Source organism: Lissotriton vulgaris, chromosome 1_1 (genome assembly GCF_964263255.1).
Source record: "Lissotriton vulgaris chromosome 1_1, aLisVul1.2, whole genome shotgun sequence".
NCBI classification, from domain to species: Eukaryota; Metazoa; Chordata; class Amphibia; order Caudata; family Salamandridae; genus Lissotriton; species Lissotriton vulgaris.
The window spans coordinates 81,872,633-81,895,485 of NC_141685.1; the positions used below are offsets into that span (position 1 = coordinate 81,872,633).

Below are 22,853 nucleotides of genomic sequence, written 5' to 3' on the forward strand. Positions count from 1 at the left end.
GTGGGTGCATCTGTGGAGCTGTGTGGTGGGTGCATCGGTGGAGCTGTGTGGTGGGTGCAGCTGTGGAGCTGTGTGGTGGGTGCAGCTGTGGAGCTGTGTGGTGGGTGCATCTGTGGAGCTGTGTAGTGGGTGCCTCAGTAGAGCTGTGTGGTTGGTGCCTCGGTGGAGCTGTGTGGTGGGTGCCTCAGTGGAGCTGTGTGGTGGTTGCATCGGTGGAGCTGTGTGGTGGTTGCATCGGTGGAGCTGTGTGGTGGTTGCATCGGTGGAGCTGTGTAGTGGGTGCCTCGGTAGAGCTGTGTGGTGGGTGCCTCGGTGGAGCTGTGTGGTGGGTGCCTCAGTGGAGCTGTGCGGTGGGTGCATCGGTGGAGCTGTGTCGGTCGAGCTGTGTGGTGGCTGCATCGCTGGAGCTGTGTGATGGGTGCATTGCTGCAGCTGTGTCGGTGGAGCTGTGTGGTGGCTGCATCGCTGGAGCTGTGTGATGGGTGCATCGCTGCAGCTGTGTAGGTGGAGCTGTGTGGTGGGTGCATCGGTGGAGCTGTGTGGTGGGTGCATCGGTGGAGCTGTGTGGTGGGTGCATCGGTGGAGCTGTGTCGGTGGAGCTGTGTGGTGGGTGCATCGGTGGAGCTGTGTGGTGGGTGCATCAGTGGAGCTGTGTGGTGGGTGCATCGGTGGAGCTGTGTAGGTGGAGCTGTGCGGTGGGTGCATCGGTGGAGCTGTGTCGTTGGAGCTGTGTGGTGGCTGCATCGCTGGAGCTGTGTGATGGGTGCATCGCTGCAGCTGTGTAGGTGGAGCCGTGTGGTGGGTGCATCGGTGGAGCTGTGTGGTGGGTGCATCGGTGGAGCTTTGTCGGTGGAGCTGTGTGGTGGGTGCATCAGTGGAGCTGTGTGGTGGGTGCATCGGTGGAGCTGTGTAGGTGGAGCTGTGTCGGTGGAGCTGTGTGGTGGGTGCATCGGTGGAGCTGTGTGGTGGATGCATCGGTGGAGCTGTGTGGTGGGTGCATCGGTGGAGCTGTGTGGTGGGTGCATCGGTGGAGCTGTGTGGTGGGTGCATCGGTGGAGCTCTGTCGGTGGAGCTGTGTGGTGTCTGCATCGCTGGAGCTGTGTGATGGGTGCATCGGTGGAGCTGTGTGGTGGGTGCATCGGTGGAGCTGTGTGGTGGGTGCATCGGTGGAGCTGTGTCGGTGGAGCTGTGTGGTGGGTGCATCGGTGGAGCTGTGTTGGTGGAGCTGTGTGGTGGGTGCATCGGTGGAGTTGGGTGGTGGGTGCATCGGTGGAGGTTTCGGTGGAGCTGTGTGTTGGGTGCATCAGTGGAGCTGTGTGGTGGGTGCATCAGTGGAGCTGTGTGGTGGGTGCATCGGTGGAGCTGTGTAGGTGGAGCTGTGTGGTGGGTGCGTCGGTGGAGCTGTGTCGGTGGAGCTGTGTGGTGGGTGCATCGGTGGAGTTGGGTGGTGGGTGCATCGGTGGAGCTGTGTGGTGGATGCATCGGTAGAGCTGTGTGGTGGGTGCATCGGTGGAGCTGTGTGGTGGGTGCATCGGTGGAGCTGTGTCGGTGGAGCTGTGTGGTGGGTGCGTCAGTGGAGCTGTGTGGTGGGTGCATCGGTGGAGCTGTATAGGTGGAGCTGTGTGGTGGGTGCATCGGTGGAGCTATGTGCATCGGTGGAGCTGTGTTGTGGGTGCATCGGTGGAGCTGTGTGGTGGGTGCATCAGTGGAGCTGTGTGGTGGTTGCATCGGTGGAGCTGTGTGGTGGTTGCATCGGTGGAGCTGTGCGGTGGTTGCATCGGTGGAGCTGTGTGGTGGTTGCATCAGTGGAGCTGTGTAGGTAGATCTGTGTGGTCGGTGCATCGGTGGAGCTGTGTCGGTGGAGCTGTGTGGTGGGTGCATCGGTGGAGCTATGTGCATCGGTGGAGCTGTGTTGTGGGTGCATCGGTGGAGCTGTGTGGTGGGTGCATCAGTGGAGCTGTGTGGTGGTTGCATCGGTGGAGCTGTGTGGTGGTTGCATCGGTGGAGCTGTGCGGTGGTTGCATCGGTGGAGCTGTGTGGTGGTTGCATCAGTGGAGCTGTGTAGGTAGATCTGTGTGGTCGGTGCATCGGTGGAGCTGTGTCGGTGGAGCTGTGTGGTAGGTGCATCGGTGGAGTTGGGTGGTGGGTGCATCGGTGGAGCTGTGTAGGTGGAGCTGTGTGGTGGGTGCATTGGTGGAGCTGTGTCGGTGGAGCTGTGTAGTGGGTGCATCAGTGGAGCTGTGTGGTGGGTGCCTCGGTAGAGCTGTGTAGGTGATGCTGTGTGGTGGGTGCATCGGTGGAGCTGTGTCGGTGGAGCTGTGTGGTGGCTGCATCGGTGGAGCTGTGTGGTGGCTGCATCGGTGGAGCTGTGTGGTGGCTGAATCGGTGGAGCTGTGTGGTGGCTGAATCGGTGGAGCTGTGTGGTGGCTGCATCGGTGGAGCTGTGTGGTGGCTGAATCGGTGGAGCTGTGTGGTGGCTGCATCGGTGGAGCTGTGTGGTGGCTGAATCGGTGAAGATGTGTGGTGGCTGCATCGGTGGAGCTGTGTGGTGGCTGCATCAGTGGAGCTGTGTGGTGGGTGCATCGGTGGAGCTGTGTCGGTGGAGCTGTGTGGTGGCTGCATCGTTGGAGCTGTGTGACGGGTGCATCGCTGCAGCTGTGTAGGTGGAGCTGTGTGGTGGGTGCATCGGTGGAGCTGTGTGGTGGGTGCATCGGTGGAGCTGTGTGGTGGGTGCATCGGTGGAGCTGTGTCGGTGGAGCTGTGTGGTGGGTGCATCGGTGGAGCTGTGTCGGTGGAGCTGTGTGGTGGGTGCATCAGTGGAGCTGTGTGGTGGGTGCATCGGTGGAGCTGTGTAGGTGGAGCTGTGTAGTGGGTGCGTCGGTGGAGCTGTGTCGGTGGAGCTGGCTGAATCGGTGGAGCTGTGTGGTGGCTGCATCGGTGGAGCTGTGTGGTGGGTGCATCGGTGGAGCTGTGTCGGTGGAGCTGTGTGGTAGCTGCATCGCTGGAGCTGTGTGATGGGTGCATCGCTGCAGCGGTGTAGGTGGAGCTGTGTGGTGGGTGCATCGGTGGAGCTGTGTGGTGGGTGCATCGGTGGAGCTGTGTCGGTGGAGCTGTGTGGTGGGTGCATCGGTGGAGCTGTGTCGGTGGAGCTGTGTGGTGGGTGCATCAGTGGAGCTGTGTGGTGGGTGCATCGGTGGAGCTGTGTAGGTGGAGCTGTGTGGTGGGTGCGTCGGTGGAGCTGTGTCGGTGGAGCTGTGTGGTGGGTGCATCAGTGGAGCTGTGTGGTGGATGCATCGGTGGAGCTGTGTGGTGGGTGCATCGGTGGAGCTGTGTGCATCGGTGGAGCTGTGTGGTGGGTGCATCGGTGGAGCTCTGTCGGTGGAGCTGTGTGGTGTCTGCATCGCTGGAGCTGTGTGATGGGTGCATCGGTGGAGCTGTGTGGTGGGTGCATCGGTGGAGCTGTGTCGGTGGAGCTGTGTGGTGGGTGCGTCGGTGGAGCTGTGTCGGTGGAGCTGTGTGGTGGGTGCATCGGTGGAGTTGGGTGGTGGGTACATCGGTGGAGCTGTGTCGGTGGAGCTGTGTGTTGGGTGCATCAGTAGAGCTGTGTGGTGGGTGCATCGGTGGAGGTGTGTGGTGGGTGCATCGGTGGTGGTGTGTGGGGGGTGCATCGGTGGTGGTGTGTGGGGGGTGCATCGGTGGAGCTGTGTGGTGGGTGCATCGGTGGAGCTGTGCGGTGGGTGCATCGGTGGAGCTGTGTGGTGGGTGCATCTGTGGAGCTGTGTGGTGGGTGCCTCGGTGGAGCTGTGTGGTGGGTGCCTCGGTGGAGCTGTGTGGTGGGTGCATCGGTGGAGCTGTGTGGTGGGTGCATCGGTGGAGCTGTGTAGGTGGAGTTGGGTGGTGGGTGCATCGGTGGAGCTGTGTCGGTGGAGTTGGGTGGTGGGTGCATCGGTGGAGCTGTGTCGGTGGAGCTTTGTGGTGGGTGCATCAGTGGAGCTGTGTGGTGGGTGCCTTGGTGGAGCTGTGTGGTGGGTGCTTTGGTGGAGCTGTGTAGGTGAAGCTGTGTGGTGGGAGCCTTAACGGAAATTACAACTCTCAAAACAAAAAAAATCTATCCTTTAACGATGCTGGATAAATTATGACAAGTGCTTGCTACTGTTCCAACAGATACATGCAGAAAAATATGTAGGACGTTATTCTGGAAGGAAAACTAAATCACAGAAAAGAAAAGAGTACGAACCGTAAATGAGAGAGGTTTGTTTGTTAACATCTGCATTGGGAGAAGGTTTTGTTAAACCTGTCGGTGTTTAATTAATACCGAAGCTACACTATATTTTAAGGAATGACGAATTTTAAAGGTCTGCTTAGAAAATGATAAGTAGCAGTGCACTCAGTACTTAAACCAAAACTCCGAAAAGCCCTCTTAAGAAGCATGGAATTCGTGGTCCTGGATACAGCATGCATTCCATGTTTCTTTTCAAGCAGAGCATAAACAGTTGTTGCAGCAAGGGGCGGGAAGATTAGGAGACGAAACTGAAAATACGGCCGGCAGGCAGTGAATAATTAGGAGGTGACAAATGACCTGGGACGGCTGCCTTTGATGTGGTAATGCGAGGCAGGCAGGCAGATGGCTGGTGGCATTGTGCATGCGCTTTTTAGGGCTTGCGCTTGCGCAATGACCTAAAAAGCACGTGCACTCAAAGGAATCGCCAGTGGTGATTAAACACTGGATAAGCCCCTATAGAGCTTCCAGCTGTGCGCATGCGCACAGCAGGCGAGCCCTAAAAAGGTCACAGAAGATTTGTGTAAACTGGACACTTCCAACCAGTTATTTACTAGAACCAGAGCTAATATAACTCACTCTGAAAGAAAAGCCCTCAAAAACCTCAGGGATGACCCTACTATAGTCATACGAGAGGCCGACAAGGGCGGAAGTGTGGTAATTATGAATCGGGTAAACTATCTTAGTGAAATCAAACGTCAATTAGCAGATCGTCACAACTATAGGAAGATAAAGAGCAACCCGATACCACTTGTAGTTAATGCCATCAATGAAAGACTCTGTGAATGGAAAGATTCATGTCTACTTACGGAGGATGAATTTAAATTTCTACATGTTTCCCACCCTTCCTACCCTTGTATATACATCCTCCCTAAAATTCACATGGGGGGGAGAGGGGTTTCCACCTGGTAGACCCATTATCTCGGGGGTGGGCTTACCCACCGAAGGTCTTTCCCATTATGTAGACCTTAAGTTGCAGAAATATGTTCTAAGTCTTCCTTCCTATATTCGAGATAGCAAGGATGTCTTGATCAAACTCAATGATTTTGAGTGGTCGGATGACCTTAGTTTCGTGACACTGGATGTCACCAGTCTCTACACGTGTATTGACAGAGTGTATGGGAAGATAGCAGTCCAATCGTTTCTAGATAGAGAGGATGCCCAGCTCTATTCACAGAACGAAATGATTTTGCAGCTGATAGACCTCATTCTGCTGAATAACTTTTTTCTCTTCGATGACCGCTGGTACCAACAGACCAGTGGTACCGCGATGGGTTCCAGGTTTGCTCCTTCCTACGCCTGCCTCTTCATGGGGTGGTACGAGAGGGAGCATGCCTGGGCCCGATGTGCCTCCCTTTGGACCAATCATATTGTGTTCTGGGGAGGTACATAGATGATGTGATTTGTTTGTGGTCGGGAACTGCTGAGGAACTAACCAACTATCTTGTCTACCTTAATGATAATCCCTATAATGTGAAGTTCACCGTGTCACATAACATGAGCAGTATTAATTTTTTGGACATCACGTTCTATGTACAGAACGGTCGGGTCCACAGTAAACTCTATCGGAAGGAAACTTCCTGTAACTCCGTACTACATGTGTCTAGTGCGCATGCTAGTTCGGTAATCAGAAACATTCCGTTTGGCGAACTCACAAGAGTGCGCAGAACTTGCAGTGAAGAAGATACATTCAAGGAAAATGTAAATGCCACCAAACTGAGATTCCTAAAACGAGGTTATGACCAACAGGTTATTGACAGAGCGGTACGTAGAATTGAGACTGTGGACAGGGAATCTACCCTTACAAATAAGAATGAAAGAGCTAAATTGGATAAAGGATCTAGCAGAGTGAGGTTTGTCACCCAGTATACATCTCATAGTGACAAAATCTTTAACATATTCAGGAAGAATTGGCACCTGTTAACTGGAATTGAGGGCTAAAAAACCATATAGGTGAAAAACCTCTGATCACTTACAGGAGGGGCATCTCTTTACGTAAAGAATTGTGCCCGAGCTATGTGACTACACCCCCCAATGAAAGAAATTGGCTAGCTCCTAAACCCGCATGCTTCTTTAGATGTGGAACCTGCAATGTTTGTAAGATGGGTAAGAATAAGACCACCACCTTCTCATATAATAACGACCGCAAGTTCAGAGTTAACCATTTCTGTAACTGCAATACCCCTTACACAGTTTATGTCCTAGGATGTCCCTGTGGTCGTATATATGTGGGCAGCAGTATACGACCATTGAAACTAAGAATCCAAGAGCATCGCAGGGCAATCATCAACAGGGACATCAGGCACCCAATAATGGAACATTACAATTTGGAACATGTTAATGATAACACCTTTTGGTTGACCAGTCAACTCCACTGATCCGGGGGTCTAACTCGTTTCTTTATTGTTTCATTATGTACTCTGGTACTCCCCTTTTTTACTTTGCACCATTCAACATATTCTATTGCCGACCAAGATTGTCTTTACAATTTAGTAGTAACCAGTCCACAAGGTTGCTTGCCCTTTTCCACCTGTTCATTTTCCTTTTGATTCAGTTATATTATGCCTTAGGTCAGTTTAAATTGTTTATATAATCAGCCTGATACAACCCTCCAGTGGACCACTGACCAGTCCATCATGGCAGCCACTTCAGTGCGTCACTTTTGCCTTCTTTTCACCCTTCACAAAGTTGTTTTTGCAATAACAATCTTATTTACTTGTTCGCCTTTACCTTAATTTTTTCGGGATTCTTCCCTGAATTTATGGCAAAACATTGCTCGGGTTTTATACCTGTTCACTTACATACTGTCTACACTACAACATTTGGGCATTCTTGACTAGTCCATCATGGCCGCCCCACTCGGATGTGCTGCTGTCCTTTTTCCAACTCTTCACTCCATGCAGGGCTGGGTTACATGTCGCTACCTCTTGCAAACACGCAGGTGTTTGTAATTATGTACCATGTGACCGGCGCGCCGGTTTTTAAAAACCGGATCCGATCTGACAGACCCTGTTCGATCGAATCCGTCACGGGCCATTGCTACAAGACGAAGCTTGGAGGTTAGTGCTGATGGAGCAAGGATTTGCCCGTAAGACGCCTTGCTCGTATGCAAAACCCTTGTCTAAACTGCATAATAATATTAACCTCGTTATTCGTCATTTATAAAGCGTTTTCCCAACACGCGGGTGTCCCCAGGATGCTTGCTTGTTTGTCTTTTCCGTACTAAAACGAAGCTTGCACTGAAAATGGCTGCTTTGCCAAAATTCAGTCTGCGCATGCGTCGGTCATACCCATGTGATGTGACGCACTCGCATTCTGGAGGGATTCTGTGCTCATGCGCATTGATGCTAAATATGGCTGCTTGTCTCTCACCACGCTCTCTGCTTACTGCAGCAGCTTTAGCCTATCTGTCTTTTCGCACTAATCCTTAATGCTATAGTCATTATAAAGAAAGGGTTGGTTATCTTTTATCTTGGTATACAGTGCGATCATTTTTATGTATGATTTTAATTTGTTTTCGCTTACTTTTCATGTACCGGGTCTTTGTGGGCTGGGGCAATCATGAGCGGAGCCATACTTGAAGCTCTGCTGGGCACCGTCACATGACCGGAGAAAGTTCCAACCGCGCAGAAGCTAAATCTAGCCAGCTGGCTCCTGAAGCACAATGCGCCTGGGAACATCGCTGGGAATACGGAGTCTTACCTTGGAAAAAGCAATACTGTTGCTACCTATTGTGAACTGTCCTGTACTGCTGTATTCTATGCATGGGAACGTGAACCCGGGGGGCGGGTGTGCAAAATTGAATATTAAACATGAGAAAACTGAATTCTAGGAGGTGGTAATGACCACACCACCTCTCCTGACCAATCACAATGTGGGAAACTGTCACTTGCAACATTAGTGGGTGGTCTAAGGGTCCACAAAATAGTATAATTGCCCTAGTTTAGCTTAGGAAAATTGTCCGACTTGTCCGAGTAGCAGACCTGTCACTGACCCTACGATCTCAATAGGTGCTCATTCTGAAAGTGCTGCGGAGCACTTTGTCCATACTTTCCACAATTCCCTAAGGGGTGGAAAATCCTAAGTGCTGGCGAAGCACTTTGCTGGGGAATTCGAAAATCCAATCGGGGTTTCTGGCGGATTACTTGCAGGAAGGGGTAACGCAGGCGTTGCTGTCCGAAGCTGTGGGTGTTGGTCGTACCCTGGGAGGCCCAGTCCTTGACCTGAACCTGAGGGGTATCCTGTCCTTACTGTCCGTGAGCTGTACCTGCTCGCATTCTGGCATTCCTTTTCTGAGGGTCCCTGTCCCCGTCTTCCCAACTGACCCGTGGCCAGGGTTGGTCTTCAATCTGAACTAGGTAAATATAGATTGTGGGTTTACGTCTCTCTCTCTCACTCTCTCTCTCTCTTTTATCTGATCTGGTAAAAGCATTCTTACCTGTGTTATTGCTCTATTGCCATTGCAATTATATGTGTCTGAATTTTAGTTGGTTCCTTCTCTCCCCCCATCCTTTAGAAACTCATTGATTTTATAAAACCATAGCATGTTCCCGTTTTTCCCCCTTTCCTTTAGTGGTTTGCAGTGAACTTAGCAAGAATAGCTTAAATACTTAGGTTAAGTACACGTTCTAGGTCTCATCCCCATTCCTACGTTCTAGTATAAAATTGCAGTGACTAGTTTTGTTTCTAAAACCTCCTACCTTTAGTCTCCCCATATATCCTAATGGTCATATTTTTGATGCAAAGTTACCTGTTGGTGTTGATTTTAATGTTTGATATATTACTCTGTGTATCGCTTATTATCTTGGCTTCTTCCCTTTGAATTCTTATATAAAGTTTAAACTTAATCAGGTGTCTGTGGTCATTTCATCGAATCGTGGAAAGTATTTTACTGATTATAAGTGTATTGGATATTAGGCCTGTCTACTATTTTCCCTGATAGCTCCAGGTCCGTCGTAAGAATTGTGCCTGTGGTAAGTCGGGTACATGGTAAGCAGAGGTAAATCCAAACTTGATTACTCTTAGCAGCGCGCAGGAGGAGAAATCCTCACCCGGATCACCCAATCAAATTAGTGTGATGATAAAAAGTATTTCCACGCCAAGGGCCCAGTGCGTGTAAAAGAATTGGTAACTCGGGCGACCGGGGGAAAACTGCGCGCTCTAGCAGTAATTTCTGGCAGCCAGAGGATGGTTTGGACTAGTTAGATTAGGTAGACAGGATAGGCATAAACAAACCTTGAATATAAAAACGTGCTGCTGATTTCTACTGTATTTTTCCCAAAATTATGAAATGTGTTTTTTTATAAATGTACATGATTTTGCATTGCTGCTATAAATATTGCATGTTGAATTAACCCAGAATTGTTTGTAAATGTTCAGTGTAGTCCGAATCCCCGGGGAAGTATTTTAGCTAACGGTGAGTAGAATCCGGTTAGCTGTTGAAGTCACTAAGTTTGAGGTATTAGTGCAGGGTTAAGGATAACTGGAAGCACTAATTAGGACCTTTGTTTCTGGAGTGAATGATAGCTACGAGTCCTTTATAAAACTTTCATTGCGATATCACCTAGTAAGGGTCGCACACGAAAGGAGTAGTAGGGTTTCCGAGGCTTGTCTGGTAAGTAAAATAGTTCGCTGGTGAAATCCTGGCTCAGTACATATCCCCGACCAAGGTGGATGAGTCAGAAGAATAACGGGTTCTATGTTACTAGTGTGGAGGGACAGGCAAAGAAGTCTATCCAGAGTGAATGAAAAGTAGACAGAAGTGGTTTACTAGTAGCGAAAGAAAAGTCTTTTCTCTCTTTAGAACACTCAGACATAGTGGCAAACGTTGTGTGTTGTTGACTAAAACTTGCACTCGCACTTTAGAGAGAGTAAAAAGTTTCCGTTACCTTGTGAAGGAGGGAGTCAGTCGGAGAGCTGCTCTGACGTCACTCCGTGCCGCGCTGGTATTGGTCAAGACAGCGGGTGGATAGTGGAGCTGAATTTGTAAAGGAGGGGTGAGTGCCGAAGCGTGAGACTCTGTCTTGCGAAAAGGCCGCGCACCCATTGGTTAACCGTGTTTGTATTCTCTGAACTGATTGGGTGGTGCGAAATAAAATTCGCGCTAGCATTGGAAGCACAAAGGTAAACAAAATTAATCAAGCCGAGCTAGAAGCGAGTCTGGAGAGTTGTATGTGGTATCCAGACTTCATACCGAATCCAAAGTACCTAGGATTTCATAAGGATCAGCTTATACGAGGTAGACCGCACATGATGTATGGAATAAAGAGGAAATTGTCATTCTCCGATAAAGTAAAGAATTTTTTCAAAACTGACAAGCCCATTAGAACGAGGGAAGGCGTACTCATTCCCCCGCCAAATACCCCTGCCTCTTTCATGTTGTTTGATAAAGGGTATCACACTTGTGTCTGGCTAGAAAATTGGGCAAAGTATACTGTAGATGACGGAGTCCTAGCATTCCCTGTTGAAGGTACATTTAATGGTCGGATCCTGTTTAACTTAAGGACCCGCATGAACGAATTACACCCTAGACCTAGGTTGACCCAGTACGAAGCTTTGGAGGAATGGGAGATTGAGGCTGCAGAGCGAGATAAACCCCGAATGGATAAAGGAGTGAGTAAGTGGTATCCCAGACTTCCAACGCCAACCAAAGAGCAGAAAATGAAACAGTGGAGGCAGTCTATGTTAACTGAAGGGCTATTCCCCATGATGGGGGTATTAGAGGAGAAAAGAGGAAAAAGTAAAGAAAAGACCCATCACCTAGCACCTATGGGGGACATAGAAGATGAACACCTGGAAGACTTGTTAATGAAGGATCCACCTCCCTATGTAGCAGAATCAGATTCGGTGCATTCTCAAAATTCTGTTACCAATTACCCCCGAAGTAGGAGGGAAAGTGATTCAGACGGGACAGCTACAGGCAGTAAATATAGTGGAAGGGATGGGTTTTGCAGACCTAAGTCCACAGTCCCGAATTATCAGCCATTCGGGGAAAGTCCCCCTCGATTGGTTGCCCCGACTGCCCCGAGTATTTATCCGTCCTTAGTACCACAGGTATTGCATGGCAATTCTGCTGAAAGGGGGTTGCAGGAAAAAGAGAGAGAAGCCCTGACTAAACAGCGAGAGGAATTAGTCAGAACCATTGCACAGATGCATCCCCATCCTGATTCCTTGACCATTCCGGTAACTATTGGTCCTGCTATCCCAATGTATAAAAATGACTTGACTAGTCCCCTTCCTCCTGTTATCACCCCAATACTGCCTACTCCTAGCTTCCAGACCCCGAGGAAGGAAGTATTCATAGAGGAGGATCAGGAAAGTGAGTGTGAATCTGGAAGTTTGATGGATCTGCCCATAAGGGAGTCAAGGGCCAGTGTAGTAGGGACAAGAAGTCAGCCCAGACAAAAGGAAGTGGTGATTGAAAGTGCAACTGGAATTAGGAACGCCTCTTTAGTTTCCCCTGAAGAATTAGACAGATGGACAAAGGAGGTAGAGAAGGAGACCACTCCCCAACCTAAAGCATTGGAAATATATAAATTAAGAATAGAAATAGAAGAAATGATGGCTGGGAATGTGGGAGTTGAGCGCCTGAGCTCGTATAATGAAGAAGAGTTACTATTCATCAGTAAAAATCTTACCCGGAGTGCTAGAGTGCTCCATGAAAAGATAATGGATGCCGCCACAGAAATGGGAGTTGATGTTAGTCGCTCCAAAATTCTTCAAAAACCTTACAGAGTAGACTTCTCAGACAAGGATTTAGAAAGCCTGAATGTGATGGGAAAACAGATCCAAGTAAGAGAATTGTTGAAAATCTTGCAGAAATGGGGCGAAGTGGGGAAATGGAGAACAAGGTGGGCAAAGAAAAAGGAAGGCAGCAGGGCTGGGTCCGTAACTTCAGAATTCGTATTAAAGGAAGTAACCCCAACAGAAAAATTGTGCCCCATGAGAGAGGTCCCGGGAGGGAAATATGTCCATGTCCCTTGGTCCAGACAAGACATTGTGTCATTTACAAACGACTTCCCGAAATTACGTGAGAAACCAGTTGACTGGTACAGACAGGTAGAACGTTTCATAAAAGTTCAGAAATGTCTGCTGAAAGACCTGGATGGGTTTTTCGACATTGTGGTCCCTGTAGATTTGTGGACCGAATGTAAGATAGAAATTGATTGGCCTAATGATGAATATCCCAGAGATGAGAAAACGGGAGCCCCGTCACCAGATGTAATGAGGAAATATGACCAGGTCATACAGTACCTTAAGAAAAAGGTGCCAGCAAAGGAGACAGATTGGACCCGTATAGATAGAACCACCCAAGAACGTGATGAAACGGTGCATTCATTTTATGAAAGGTTACTGCAGGTATTCAAAACTTACAGTGGTATCGATAATGTAGACATGAAAGACATGACGCATTTCAGTTATAGGTTTGTGCTAGGATTGAGGCCTGAAATATCACAATGGATTCGAGATAACAAAATCAGTTGGCAGGGAAAGCCCATAGATGATGTCCTGAAATATGCAAAATACTGCGAAGATGAAATCGAAAATAAAAAGAAAGCCCTCAAGGAGAAAGTGATGTGGGCACAGGTGAAATTAGCTGAACAGCAAGAAAAACAGTTAAGTAAAATGACTTCTGATAATAATGTTCCGAATACCAATTCTGGGGGGGGAGGAAAGCCCAGACCTAAAATGAGTCGTGAAGAGGCCATGAAAAAGTTTCCGTGCCATGGGTGCGGCCAGATGGGGCATTGGAGAGACGAGTGTCCACACCTACAGGCCGGTAATGCCCCTGTAAATGGTTTAAATCCACAGGTGCCGAAAGAGGGGACAAGAAAAACCCAGCAACAGGTAAAATTACCTCCAGTACCTCGCGCTCCTAGGCAGAATTTTAAGAGTCAGGATCAGCAGAATGAGAGGGCGGAAGTATGGGAGGTTGAGAGTGAAAGAAATGCAGTCATTCCACAGTACTTGCTAAATGACACCTTCCTTTGTGAAGATCACGATTGACGGGGCCTGAGAGGGGAGGATGAGGAGTGCGTACTTGGCGCCTCCTTACCGGTAGACCAGACTGGACCATACATTGAAGGAAAGGTTGAAGGCAAAGACGTCACCTTTCTGTTGGACACTGGTGCTACCCGATCTACTGTAAGAACAGTGGATGTTCCTAACCTACCCCTCTCGGGAGAAGCAATCCAAGTAGTGGGAGTCTCAAATCAGATAATAAGTACCCCTGTAACTGAACCAATGGAGATTTCCATAGGAAATTTCAAGGAGATGCACAGATTTGTGGTCTGTGATTCCAGTCCTGTAAACCTACTGGGACGTGATTTGTTGTGCAAGATGCGTTGTACCATTTTCTGCACACCAAATGGCGTCGAAATTCAGACCCCCGATGAAGATGGCCTGTACAAACTGATGTTAGTCAGACAAGATGCTGATATCAAGCCTTTGACAATTGAGGATTTACCTGAGGAACTCCAGCTAAGAGTGGTACCAGAAGTGTGGGATTTCACAGGAAAAGATGTAGGCCTGATGGCAAATGTGGACCCAGTTAAAATAGCAATAAAAACTAATGCTGTATACCCGAAAACCAGACAGTACAAAATGAGTGCAGAAGTAAAGGCAGGAGTAGCGACTGAAATCACGAGGCTGCTAGAAGCAGAAATAATAGAAGAAGTGTTGAGCAGCCCCTGTAATTCGCCTATCATTGGGATCAAAAAGCCTAGTGGGAAGTACCGAGTGGTGCAAGATTTGCGCAAGGTAAACCAAATTGTTGTGCCTTGCTGTCCTATTGTACCCAACCCTGCAGTGATACTCTACCAGATTCCCTGGAACGCAGAATGGTTCACTGTCATCGATCTGTGCCACGCATTCTTTTCCATCCCATTGCATCCAGAAAGCAAATTCCTTTTCAGTTTTGAATTTGACAGTCATATCTATGTCTGGAATCGTGTCCCCCAGGGGTACACTGAAAGTCCATCGATTTTTAACCAGATACTGAAAAAGTGCCTTGAATCCCTAGTGCTGCCGAGAGAGTCTGTTTTGGTGCAGTACATAGATGACCTGTTAGTGGCATCTAAAACCCAGTCTGACTGTGTCACTGACACAATTGCCTTGCTGAATCACCTAGGAAAAGGGGGACATAAAGTGTCGCCTGACAAATTACAATTCTGTAAAAACTCAGTAAAATATCTGGGGCACCAGATAGAAAAAGGAATCAGGAAAGTCACTACCGAAAGGATCAAAATAATTAAAGCAATGGAACTGCCCAGAACGCAGAAAGAGGTGAGAATGTTCTTGGGAGTTGTGGGTTACTGCAGGCAATGGATTGTAGGATTTGCGGCTCTAGCCCGACCCCTGATAAATATGACAAAGAAAGGAGTGGAAGACCCCGTCCACTGGGACAGTGAAAGCATGAATGCTTGGGTAACTCTGAGAAACTGTCTATGTACCGCACCTGCATTGGGTATGCCTGAGTACACTAAACCCTTTGAACTGTTCTGTGACACCAGAGAAAATTGTGCTCTTTCAGTCCTGACCCAGGAGCACGGATCAGTCAGACGACCAGTAGCCTACTTTTCGGCCACCCTAGATCCAGTGGCCGCTGGATTGCCTGGATGCTTGAAAGCCGTTGCTGCTACTTGCGTCAGTCTGGAACAGAGTGAGAGCATTGTCATGGGACATCCCGTCACTGTCTATGTTCCTCATTCTGTTGTCATCCTACTGACTAGAACTAAGACCCAGTACCTCACACCTAGTCGGCTGACTAAGTATGAGAGAATTTTGATTGGTGCTGAAAATGTAACTATTTCCCGGTGCAATGTCCTAAATCCTGCGACACTGTTACCTGTCCCTCTGGATGCAGAATCTGATGAGGACGGGGAACATAATTGCATCGATCTGACTGAATACAGCACCAAGCCCCGTCCTGACATTCGTGAAATAGCACTACGTGACGGGGATAAAACAATGTTTGTGGATGGCTCGTGTTTGAGACATGAAAGTGGGAGTCTGAGTGCTGCCTATGCTGTGGTTACACTGACAGGAGTCGTCGAGGCATCTTACATGCGCGAGGTGAAATCTGCACAAGTGGCAGAGCTCATCGCGTTAACTCGAGCATGTAAGAGGGGAAAAAACAAAAGGATTACTGTTTACACAGACAGTCAGTACTGTTTCGGGGTTGTTCATGACTTCGGCCAATTGTGGTTACAAAGAGAATTCATGACTTCCTCTGGCACACCTATCCGAAATGGGAAAATAGTGCATGACTTACTGGAAGCTATCCAATTACCCAAAGAATTGGCTGTGGTCAAGTGTGCGGCTCACAGATCTGGAAATGATGATGTGACTGCCGGTAATAGGTACGCTGACCAAATTGCACAGTTTTGTGCCCGACACCAGATGTCCCTGCAAATTGCCCTGTGGGATGGAACCAGCTGCCAACTTATGTTGTTTGATAATGTGTCAACGTGGGAAGAATTAAAGGAGATACAACAAGCCACAGACAGGCAAGAAAAGGGCAGGTGGGCCGCAAATGGATGCGAGTTGAGAGAAGATGGTGTGGTGGTAAATCCGACTGGGAGGCCTGTGCTGCCTGATAGTTTGATCGACCCCATGGTCAGAATGATACATGAGCCAACACATATGGGAAGAGATGCGATGTGTCGGGTGTTTGAACAGGTGTTCTGTAATTCAAAGTTCAAGAACCAGGCGGAAAGGCTTTGCCAGAGGTGCCTAGTGTGTCAGCAATTCAATGCAGGAAAGAAGACTGTAGTGAAACAGAGTACTATTGGAAAGGCAGTAGGTCCCTTCGTTAGAATGCAGGCAGACTTCATAACCATGCCCAGATGCAAAGGATATAGATATGTCTTAGTCATAGTATGTCTATTCTCCAGGTGGGTGGAAGCATATCCAGCTAAGAAAAATGACGCTATCACCACAGCCAAATTATTGCTCAGGGAGTTGATACCTAGGTATGGGATCCCAGAGACAATCGAAACGGACCAAGGTGGGCATTTTGCCAACGATGTCCTATTGGAACTCTGTAAAGCATTCAAAATGAAGCAAAGATTGCACTGTGCCTACCACCCAGAGGCTTCTGGGGTAGTGGAACAAATAAATGGCACTCTGAAGTCCAGACTGGGAAAAATGTGTGATTCCGCAAAAATGAACTGGATAGAAGCTTTACCCCTAGTGCTGATGAGTTTGAGAAGTATCCCGAATCGAAAGACTGGCCTAAGTCCCCATGAAGTGTTGATGGGAAGAGTGATGCGCCAGGCATGGGTACCCGGAAACAAACTGCTAAGCATTTCTGATGATATGGTGCTAGAATACTGCAAGCAGCTGGGTGACCAAGTGCGTTCTCTCTCTCAGCAGATTGGAGAGACAGAAGACGAGTGGCCAAAGACTCCAGCACACAATCTGCAGCCAGGAGACTGGGTGGTGTTAAAGAAACACACCCGGAGCAGTTGCCTGAAGCCAAGGTGGGGAAAGCGACGACAAGTGATCCTCGTCACTACCACTGCTGTGAAGTGCGCTGGTGTACCGAAGTGGATCCACGCCAGCCACACAAAGCGGGTATCTGGAGAAAACGCGACTGGAGCTGAAGGCAGCACAGCTGAAGAGACTTCCGAGGAAGAAAGTCCGGAGCTAGCTGACATCGAACTGCCGAGCACAAGTCGAGACGTTGAATGGTATCCCGCCGACGAACCAGTTCATGATCCAATACGAACCAGGAAATATTCCTACTTAGACAGTGAGTGGGATAGTCCAGGTGAGTCAGAAATAGAAGAAGCAGGTCAGGTCAACGAAAGCCACAACGAACCTGATCAGGACATAGGTCAAGCAGGGTCAGATCAAGATCTCGAGACTCCTCCTGAAACTCAGGAGCCGAGAAAGGGACAGTTAGAAATTAGAGCTGACGTTCATGCAGAAGAAAACGAAGAGATCGAAGAGCATGAACAGGAACAGATAGAACTAGATCAAAGTGCTCAGACAACGGAAACAACAGTAACCAGAAATAAAAAGAAAGTGCGATTTGAATCTGAGCAGGGACAGATTAGCGACCAGGCAGAAGAAATAGACGAAAGACCTGGAACTAGTCAGACAGGCAGGAAAACAGAGGTGCCACAACAAAAAGTGAAAAGAGTGCACGAAGAAGGCGAAGTCTCCTCAACCACTGGGAGGCACGGAGGAAGAAGTGCACCCCGATACGTCAAGAGACTAAGGCTCAGACTAAAGACAGTCGAAGAAAACGATAAAGACCGAAAAAGGGCTCAAAGTGAAAGGAATGCAGCCCAAGGCAAATCGCTGAGAAAGAGCGACAGAATAAAGAAACAGAACCAACTGTATCGGAGCCCTGAGTGGACGTACTTTGTGTTGGAGGAGATTGACGAGCCACACCACAGTGGCAACAGTGACAACGAGTCCATTGCTGATCGGAGTTCGGACGAAGACCCTCCGTGAGAGAACCCCTGAAGTGAGCCTTTGGTACAAAGGAACGAAGAGGGGTAGCAAAAGCCACCTGTAAGCTAAAAATGTCTGATCCGAGTGTCTCTGGGAGATCCAGGTGTGGGTGTCTCAAAACCTGTTGTAAGATATGCTTGTGTAGTGTAGCTATGCTAATAGTAATGTGGATAGGACTAACAGTTTTTCTACCCTTTATGATAAGTAGAGATCCAAACTTGTCCCCTACTGAACCCGAAGCAGTAGATGTAGGGGTTGTACAGACTGCAGAAACACCACGAAGACTAGAAAGACGCGACAAAAAAGTAGGACTGACACACACACGACCTAATTTAGAAGCACCAGATGAGGATGGACTACATTTTCACAAAATGAAGAACAGGACGCATTTAAATGTTTTTGCTAACTTGTTAGTGCATTATGTAGAAGCCATGGAAATAGAGGACTGTTATGTCTGCATGAAGCTACCAACCTCAGTGGCTGAAGGCGTGACATACCACCATCTACCTTTGACCTATGGAATCTCCTGTAGTATATTAGCTAGCTTGTTCTATAGAAGCACCTTGCAGTACTATTATTCAAACGATGACGTAGTATATTCTGAACTTCCTGTTAGAGGACATTTGAACCGTGTACATACTACAAGTGACGTGACCCGCTATATGGGAGAATATTTCCTGACTATAGGTAACATAGACTTAGATCAAGCAAGAGAAGACAATCTGACCTGTTCACTGCAAGAGCAGGAAAAGATGTTTATAAAGATGGCAGACAGAAGGAGAGAAAAGTTTCAGAAGAAGGCAAATGACGAGAAGGATAGAATCCCTAGGTGGGCTGAGCACATGGATAACACCTCAGAAGGCGAAGCCAGTCCTGCCTTGTTGCTGGATTTTGAAAGAAAGGGGAAACTTTGTATCCATAGGGAAAAGACAGAGTACTATAACAATGTATTCATCGGTTCCAGCGAGTGTGAACATAATTATAAAGTAATTGGAGGTTGGGGTTTCAAAAATGGGTCAGAACCTGTGTTCCCCGGAATATATTATATAAGTGGGAACAAGGCTTATTTCAAATTGCCGGATCACTGGTATGGAAGCTGCTACTTTGGCATTGTTTTCCCGAAAATATACCATGTGAATAATGCAGCTGGAAGCGATGATGAAACTAATGGCTTAGTGCGTAGTAGACGCGAAAGTGTAGGCGAAATTGTAGGTGATATTTTTAGTGCACTGATACCTGGAATGGGGGTAGTTCTGAACACCCATAGAATCTGCAAATTGTCTACAGTAGTGGACCGGTTATCAACGGACACTGCTGCTGGTTTCCTGCTGGTCAATACTGAAATGGTTGCGATCAGATCAATGGTTTTACAAAACCGTCTTGCCCTTGACACCCTATTAGCAAAAGAGGGCGGAGTCTGTAGAATGCTGAAAGCGCAACATTGTTGCACCTACATTCCTGATAAAAGTATCGAATTAAAACAATATGTGAAGAACATAACTAATTTGGAAAGGGAACTCAAACCATTGGAGGTTGACAGTGCCTGGACGAGACTGACTGGAGGTCTCTCCTCTATAGGTAGTTGGTTTACTAACTTAGGTAGGAATATTTTGTGGAAAATACTGATGCCAATAGTTATAATAGGTGTGATTGTATTGATCATTTTTATCTGCTGCAAATGTCAAAAGTGCAAAAAGAAATATACAGTCAATCCGAGGGGGGTGAAAAGAAATATTGATGATTTAGAATTAGAAGAGTTGAAGAGTGCAATTTACAAAAAGGCGAAAAATGACCACTCTCATAGAGAAGCTGCAAGAAAACTCAACGACAAATTTGTTGAAATTCGGATGAGTGATGTGGATGAATGAGAAAAGTTGGCATCTGTTTCCTTCATGTAGTGATGATAGTAAATATCATCAAAGAGGGGATTGATGGAGCAAGGATTTGCCCGTAAGACGCCTTGCTCGTATGCAAAACCCTTGTCTAAACTGCATAATAATATTAACCTCGTTATTCGTCATTTATAAAGCGTTTTCCCAACACGCGGGTGTCCCCAGGATGCTTGCTTGTTTGTCTTTTCCGTACTAAAACGAAGCTTGCACTGAAAATGGCTGCTTTGCCAAAATTCAGTCTGCGCATGCGTCGGTCATACCCATGTGATGTGACGCACTCGCATTCTGGAGGGATTCTGTGCTCATGCGCATTGATGCTAAATATGGCTGCTTGTCTCTCACCACGCTCTCTGCTTACTGCAGCAGCTTTAGCCTATCTGTCTTTTCGCACTAATCCTTAATGCTATAGTCATTATAAAGAAAGGGTTGGTTATCTTTTATCTTGGTATACAGTGCGATCATTTTTATGTATGATTTTAATTTGTTTTCGCTTACTTTTCATGTACCGGGTCTTTGTGGGCTGGGGCAATCATGAGCGGAGCCATACTTGAAGCTCTGCTGGGCACCGTCACATGACCGGAGAAAGTTCCAACCGCGCAGAAGCTAAATCTAGCCAGCTGGCTCCTGAAGCACAATGCGCCTGGGAACATCGCTGGGAATACGGAGTCTTACCTTGGAAAAAGCAATACTGTTGCTACCTATTGTGAACTGTCCTGTACTGCTGTATTCTATGCATGGGAACGTGAACCCGGGGGGCGGGTGTGCAAAATTGAATATTAAACATGAGAAAACTGAATTCTAGGAGGTGGTAATGACCACACCACCTCTCCTGACCAATCACAATGTGGGAAACTGTCACTTGCAACATTAGTGGGTGGTCTAAGGGTCCACAAAATAGTATAATTGCCCTAGTTTAGCTTAGGAAAATTGTCCGACTTGTCCGAGTAGCAGACCTGTCACTGACCCTACGATCTCAATAGGTGCTCATTCTGAAAGTGCTGCGGAGCACTTTGTCCATACTTTCCACAATTCCCTAAGGGGTGGAAAATCCTAAGTGCTGGCGAAGCACTTTGCTGGAGAATTCGAAAATCCAATCGGGGTTTCTGGCGGATTACTTGCAGGAAGGGGTAACGCAGGCGTTGCTGTCCGAAGCTGTGGGTGTTGGTCGTACCCTGGGAGGCCCAGTCCTTGACCTGAACCTGAGGGGTATCCTGTCCTTACTGTCCGTGAGCTGTACCTGCTCGCATTCTGGCATTCCTTTTCTGAGGGTCCCTGTCCCCGTCTTCCCAACTGACCCGTGGCCAGGGTTGGTCTTCAATCTGAACTAGGTAAATATAGATTGTGGGTTTACGTCTCTCTCTCTCACTCTCTCTCTCTCTTTTATCTGATCTGGTAAAAGCATTCTTACCTGTGTTATTGCTCTATTGCCATTGCAATTATATGTGTCTGAATTTTAGTTGGTTCCTTCTCTCCCCCCATCCTTTAGAAACTCATTGATTTTATAAAACCATAGCATGTTCCCGTTTTTCCCCCTTTCCTTTAGTGGTTTGCAGTGAACTTAGCAAGAATAGCTTAAATACTTAGGTTAAGTACACGTTCTAGGTCTCATTCCCATTCCTACGTTCTAGTATAAAATTGCAGTGACTAGTTTTGTTTCTAAAACCTCCTACCTTTAGTCTCCCCATATATCCTAATGGTCATATTTTTGATGCAAAGTTACCTGTTGGTGTTGATTTTAATGTTTGATATATTACTCTGTGTATCGCTTATTATCTTGGCTTCTTCCCTTTGAATTCTTATATAAAGTTTAAACTTAATCAGGTGTCTGTGGTCATTTCATCGAATCGTGGAAAGTATTTTACTGATTATAAGTGTATTGGATATTAGGCCTGTCTACTATTTTCCCTGATAGCTCCAGGTCCGTCGTAAGAATTGTGCCTGTGGTAAGTCGGGTACATGGTAAGCAGAGGTAAATCCAAACTTGATTACTCTTAGCAGCGCGCAGGAGGAGAAATCCTCACCCGGATCACCCAATCAAATTAGTGTGATGATAAAAAGTATTTCCACGCCAAGGGCCCAGTGCGTGTAAAAGAATTGGTAACTCGGGCGACCGGGGGAAAACTGCGCGCTCTAGCAGTGCCAACTTCAAAATGCTTTTGATCAACCTCTTTCTGCCAAGTCAGTTTCCTTTGGCACTTCCCGGTCGGCGGACTCTATGTGCCCGCTTTGAATGTCTTTTTAGCTTACTTTAAAATCCCCCGTTTTTTCCTTTATTGTGAATGTGCACTTTGCACTTGTAATGACTTTTCCGTTGTGCGCTAATCTTTTAAGCCGGCAGCATTCGTATTTGGAATGCGTTCGCCTCTTAAAACACTTCCGATGTGTATTTGGTACATCGGAAGTATATTTTAATTTTCTGGTGTGTGCTGCCCCGGGGGAAGCAGGGTAGTATTTACTTTGCATATATACATGTTACGCTGGGCGACTTAATAATCTCACAGATGTTACCAATGGGCACTTGTAAGACACATGTTTTTGATATTAGATTGCTAGGGATTAATATTATAGTTTGTCTACTGTCAAAGGTAGACACGCGTTTTTTTCACCATGATTGTTCATGGGTGTAATTTATATGTCTTTGATTCTTATTTTCTACTGCAGCACGTGTGGTAGCAGCTTACTAAGGACTGCACATACGTCGCCCTACGTACAGTCTACTCTAAATACTAATGTGAGTTATTTCTGATATTCTTTTTTATTGAGACCCTCCCCTGCTCCCCTCCCCCTTCACCGCCCCCCCTCTTACTATCTTTTCCTTCCACCATCTTACCACTCACGTCAACCCCCCCCCCCCCCCCCCCCCCTGTCACTGTATGTACAAAATAGGATCAGTACTAACTTAGTTGCTGATATTTCGGTTTTGGTCTATACTATCTGCAAGTCGCGATATTCACAACACTTCTCTAATTTTATTATCTTTTGAGATTCAATTGAGATACTACCCTTCATGCAACTGATGTTATCAACTTGACGGCCCGTGACGTTTGCTTACATCTCTATTCCTAATATTGGAATCTTTGTATTAGGTGAGAAGATTAGGAATTTCAGTACACCTATTAAGCTTATTTAAATTTTTCATATTTTATATATCTTGTCCTCTGTTATTTCAGCATCTCTACCACTTCATTGGCCAGCTTTCTTGTCAACTTCATTGTGTC

General features: G+C 47.4%; 1 protein-coding gene and 1 long non-coding RNA gene across 2 annotated transcripts in view; one reads left to right on the forward strand and one right to left on the reverse strand.

The window, feature by feature from the left end:
- Positions 1 to 22,853, reverse strand: part of LOC147737434 (uncharacterized) — a 908,239-nt gene that overhangs the window by 408,261 nt on the left and 477,125 nt on the right. The window lies entirely within an intron of this gene.
- On the forward strand, positions 22,294 to 22,846 carry LOC147737436 (uncharacterized). The gene is made up of 3 exons (XR_015297387.1): positions 22,294 to 22,366; positions 22,620 to 22,721; positions 22,806 to 22,846. It is a non-coding gene; the product is annotated as an uncharacterized LOC147737436 (long non-coding RNA).